Consider the following 5,822-nt stretch of genomic DNA (forward strand, 5'->3'; position numbering starts at 1 on the left):
GGCGTGAACCTAAGATTTCAGGTAGATTGTTTTACGGACACTTTGGAATTAACAACAGCCTTTCCACGTAATAAGGTAGTGAGTTCATTCTGATTGAACATCTTGAAAAATAAGACAAAAACAAAGAATAAAGGAAAGGAATACATACACTACATACAAGTGCAGACTCCCAACTCACATAAATTGGAGAAGAAAAAAATAAAGAATGCGGAAGGAGCTTTAGTAAAAGTTCGAACAGGTCCAACTGGAAAGTGCTAATTCACCCATAAGCATAAGACTGTAAACACGATTTTCTTGACAGCTCAGGTGACAGACGGATATGCGGACACATGGGTCGCCCATACTACGAATAATAAAGGCCTAAAATAATTCCCTTGTTTTTTTTTTCAAAGTATCTGCTAAATATTCACGTTTTCTCTAAAAGCCTCGTCCCACTAGAGCGACAAACACCGATTTTTTGTCTCGCGACACCACAAAGTTCCGTGTCGCCGATGCTGTCCCACTGCAACAATCAACGCCCGCGACAGTCGCCGACAAGCACTGACAAACCATCGACGACGGACGAGTTCTTGTCTGTCGTTGGACTTGAAGCGCAGCAAGCAGTCCCGCCGAGGAACTTCTCTCGGTTACAAACGTATCCGCCTCGCCCGCTTCTGCCCTCTGCTGCCTTCCTTTCAACCCCTCTACCCTTCCTCCCGCGGCTTGCTCCGCCGCTCGATCTTCGGAGAAGCCCTTGGCGGCCTCTCCTCATTCCTGTAGTTCCGGTCCCTGAATTGCTCATAGTGGTCACGGGCGCGGCTTGCTTGCTGGCGCCGGGCAGTCGGGTTGCGAAAGCGTTGTCTGTGGCTGGTTTAGCTCGCAAAAACTTGGTCCGCGATTTTGTGCTCCAAGACGCCGAGGTCTACGCCCCTGCATCAGGATGGATACACTCATGTTCGAGGACTCACCCAAGTAAGACCGCTCACCACGAAGTAGGACACGACGTTCCGCAGCAAGCCATTCCGGCAGACGAGAGACGTGTCATTACGTTATATGATAATCGGGATACCCTACTGTCCACCGAAAAACGCCTGCCCTCAATCATTCGGATATGAAGTTTTAAACATCCTCAAAATTGGGGTGAAATTCCGTGGTGCTCACCTAGAATTCCTCAAAAGACAAAAAAAAAAAAAAAGAAACGATTCAGGTATACTAGTTCGGAAAAAGTTTGGTGTCGACTGTCACGACTGTTTGCGTAAAGTCGCTAACGGCAAATGAAGAGAAGCGCAAGCTTCAATCAAGAAATAAAATAATCGTCTCCACTTTCACCGTGTTTGTCCGCGCGTCCAATGCCCAAAGAGGAAAACACAAAAACAGCGTCGCCAGACTCTGTTTGTCTGTGCATTTTGAAGTGTTTTGTTGACAACTCAAGTCCCACTAGGAAACAAGTTTCCCTGTCCCCGTGTCCTGCGTCGTGTCCGCCAGGTGGGACGGCGGACTCCGACAAACAGGTTGTCCGTCGGTGTCGTCTCTCACTCGTCGTGTGTCGCTGTCCTTTGTTGCTGTCTGTCGCTCTAGTGGGACGCGGCTATAAGGATGACATACACGAGCAGTGTAAACAGTGCATAATTAGGTGAAAATTCATCGTAGATTTTAGAGAGAGATTGAGCTGTCTTTATGTACTAGCCATCAATCTGTTGGCTTGACTGACAAGAAAATTATGTTTTTAAAATCTGCTCTTGCTAATAAGTGAATCAGCGCATTCCGCTTGGGTCTGTGCTTGAGCTCCTTGCGCATTTTTTATTTCTTCCTTTTTCTCTGTTTATGAGAGTTGAGAGTCTGCGCTTGCGTGTGGTTTAGCTATTACTCTGCTTGGTTACTTCACTTTTTGTGGTGAACTGTTTTTCAAGGTGTTCAATTAGTACCAGCTCGCCACCTTACTACAACCATGCAACAATTAAAAACAATTACCTACACCATTCGCTTAGGGCAGTACCAAACGAAAAAAAAAACAGGGATTGGGTGAGGTATGTCTAAAACTATACAGGGTGTTTTTTCTAGCTGTACCTAATTTTCAAAAAAGGGAACGTGAGATAGAGTAATTTGAGGCCTGGGGAAGTGTTAGTGGCCATGGCGGCCTCTAGGAAAAAGGTGAAATTAGGTAATTAGATAGCTAATTAACTAAATGTTTTAGTTAACTTTTTAACTTTTTACTTGAAGGTACATAATGTATTTAGAGGATTGAAAATCGGCCACAGTATGGACTAGCCGTGTCGTCAAATATGGATACAAAATTCCTAGTAGGCGCAACGGGGTCGAGAAATGTCAGTCTGGTAAATGACGTCAAACCGAAACTAAACAGGAAAGAGCGCCGGTAAAGTTATCGCTCCGCCCTTCCGGGCATGCGATTCGTCATTATCACTGCCGGTTCCACTTGCTCAGGCGAGCCGGCCGCGATGACGAATCGCATGCCTGGAAGTGTGAAGCGATAACTTTATTGGCGCTCTTTCCCGTTTAGTTTCGGTTTGACGCCATTTACCAAAGTGACATTTCTCGACCCCGTAGCGCCTACTAGGAATTTTTTTATCCATATTTGACGACACGGCTAGACCATACTGTGGCCGATCTTCAATCCTCTAAATACATTATGTGCCCTCAAGTGAACAATTAAAAAGTTAATTAAAACATTTCAGTTAATTAGCTAACTAATTACCTAATTTCACCTTTTTTTCCAGAGGCCGCCATGGCGACTAACACTTCCCCAGGGCTCAAATTACTCTATCTCACGTTCCCTTTTTTTGAAAATTTGGTGTAGCTAAAAAAACACCCTGAATACTTACACTGAACAAAATATACCTCTCATAAACTGGCGAGACACTGCCTTAAATCAGGACACTCTTGTAAATTTCCCCAGAAGCCCAGAAGCGGCATCAAAAATTATCTCCCGGGCACAAATTTTTGCGATCAGGAGGAGTATGCTATTCAAATCACCACGGGATGAATTCATTGCGGCACCAATTTTTGACAATTCTTTTCTGATAACGAATCACAAAAAAAAAGTCGTTTAGAGACGACTGGGCGGCGGGAGCTACGGACTTGCTCGATGAGTCAATCTCTGCCTTTTGCCTGGCCCAGCTTTCCGGACGCAAATACGCACACAGAATCCACCCATAGTGTCTAACCTAGAGCTTAGACGATTGAGGGGCACCGCGCTCTTCCAGACATTCCAGTTAGCCAGTGAACACTACGGTGGAGGGAGGCAATCAAACTCCCCCCTCTCCTTTCCGTCTCCAACTGCCGGCCGGCCGGCCGACGGCGCGCCCGCCCCTCCCCTCCCCCCCTCCCCCCCCCCCCCCCCCCCCATCTTCCAGAAAGTTCCGCCGCTACTGATGGACCTGGACCGAGTACACAGCCTATTTGTGAACGAAGCGAAACAGCCTCGCATAACACCATTCGCGCACAATTAGTAATACTGGCAAAAAGCAAGCGATCTAGACAATAACAAGCATTTTGAATGGAGGAAAGAATAATATAGCCCTAACAAACAAAGAAAGGAACTTATTTTGGAACGACCGTAGCGTGATCTTGGCTGTTGAGCAGATTTGACGTAGTTCCACGGCTCACAGTCGTTTCTTTTTTTTTTTTTTGTGGACACATTTGAAACTAAAGTAAACTTCACGCATCACGACTAATCGGTAATATGACCTGAAGACAGAGATATGAAAACCCGCACGGCCGGCAAAACGTGCAAAAAAGGGGCTGTGGATTCGATTGGATTGCATTCATTGGCTATTATGGATGTCTAGCGACTTTACGGAAGCTATGTTCGCGTATCTTCAAGTCACTTGCAATAAAACGGTCAGCAAAGCGCATTGAAAAACTATGAGGAGCTAAGTAATAATAATTTATTGAGCATGTAAACATGGCCACAATATTAGAAATGCATCCTGAACACGTAGCACAAAACTAAATCCGAAACTAACCGCACAATGTATCCAAACGAATTAAGCAGAAATATAATTTTCTAAAACAGCGCCCTTCCCGTTCGTCGGTTTGGCCTTGGGTTTATTTTTCCGAACGCCGAGGCGCGCGGTCAAGGATTCATGAGCTCCAGCGGAGCGCGTTCTACGGCTTACCCTAGCCGTGTTCCAACAGGTAGTTCGGAATATTTGACTCCCCAGGGCTACCGTATCATCCTGCCTGCCCTGCCAACAGGTCGCTATTCTTTTAATTCAGTCTTTCTACATGGTTGACCCATCAGCGAGACCGTATCGCATCGACGACTTTCGCGACGTTCTGAAGGACGTCGTTGACATGAATGACGTGGCCGGCTTCGGTGCCTTCCATTACAACCACGTTTGGATACCCACCCTGCACAACGCGGCAGCGAAGGAGAAGCTGCTACATGCGGCAGTGCTCAACGTCAAGGGCAAGACCTGCCTGGTAATCAATCCGAATGTGAGTAAGAAATCATTCAAAGCTCCTTGGGTTTCCGTCTACATTCCTGACGAAGCTGTGCGAAAGACGTTCGAGTCGCACGGTAAAGTGAAATCAATCGTGCGCGAGAAGTGGAGGCAACCAGGCTTTGAGAATGTGGAGACAACAACGCGAACAGTCGCGATTGTGCTCAATGAAGGGATCACAGTGGACGCTATCCCGCATCAATTCAACATTCTCGGAATGCCAGTGTTGGTGTCCATTCCAGGCCGCCCACCTCAGTGCTTGCGATGCAAGAAGGTAGGACACATGCGCAAGCAGTGTCGCACTCCGTGGTGCAGGACATGCCGCAGTTACAGACATGAGGAGGACAACTGTATCCAGCCGTACGCGGCAAAACGAGGCCTCCAACTGAACTGCAGGACGTCGATAACCTGATGGATCAAGATGAAATGGAGGAGACCATTGCCGGAACTCTGACAGGGAAGGCGTCTGAATTGTCCACTGATGTCGTCGGAGCATCCGATTCAGCACCACCAGCAAGCAGTGTCGCAGAAATCAAGAAGATAGAGACGCCCCTCGCCGAAGACGGGAGAGAACTCGCAAGCAGGACACGCCACACCACAATCGGTTGAGATGAAGGACGAGAAAAACAGAAAGGCCAGCAGGGCAGATGGCAACCCGGATCAAAAAGTCACCGGAGTGGAAGCGCCAATTAAAAGAAAGAAAGAGCGACCAACAGAAAAAAACTGCAGCGCGTGTGACTGCGGCTGACCAAGGATTTACTCTTATGACCCGCAAGCGTTGGAAGAAAGGCACCGAACCTCAACGCCAACCATGGTTGACAGAGCGAGGTGCTTCAGCACTGGAAGAAACAGCCTTCGAAGATTGAAAACGTTCTGCCAAATATTGGTGCTCGGACTGCACGCGATTTGTCGATCCCGAACTGCGTATCTCGAGTGCGACATCCCTGCCAAGCGAACACGGTGGTACTTTGCGGCCAAGTTGAGGTGGACTCTCAGTGTTGCGGAAAAAAGATTTCCAGAGGACAAGGAGCAGTGGGACTTAAACGAAAGACGCCTCTAGAAATGCAGTAGGTGAAGTGTTAGCCTACAATGATATAACGGTCAGGCTGCTCATAGTCTAACGGAAAAACAGCCGGCTTTTCGGCTGTCTGGTTTTGTTCGAAATAAGCTTTCAAACGCTCAATAAACTTGCGTGTTCAAAAAAGAAAAAAAAGTTGGTTTTGCCTTGCTTGTTAACGTGCCGTGCTGCTGACCTTGTGGTCGGTGGTGGAATCCCAATAGAGCGAAGTTTTCTTTTTATTACATTTTTATTACGCTTTTTGTTTGTTTTTCTTATTTTAAATATTTGGTGTTTTTTGCAGTCGCCGGCCCCATACTTTA

At 47.0% G+C, this 5,822-nt stretch overlaps 1 pseudogene; it reads left to right on the plus strand.

Annotated features, from left to right (window-relative positions):
- Positions 1 to 4,542: 4,542 nt before the first annotated feature.
- On the plus strand, positions 4,543 to 5,308 carry LOC115311294 (annotated as a pseudogene).
- The last annotated feature ends 514 nt before the right edge of the window (positions 5,309 to 5,822 follow it).

This window comes from Ixodes scapularis, unplaced genomic scaffold (assembly GCF_016920785.2).
Source record: "Ixodes scapularis isolate PalLabHiFi unplaced genomic scaffold, ASM1692078v2 PGA_scaffold12__126_contigs__length_90152505, whole genome shotgun sequence".
Taxonomy (NCBI): Eukaryota; Metazoa; Arthropoda; class Arachnida; order Ixodida; family Ixodidae; genus Ixodes; species Ixodes scapularis.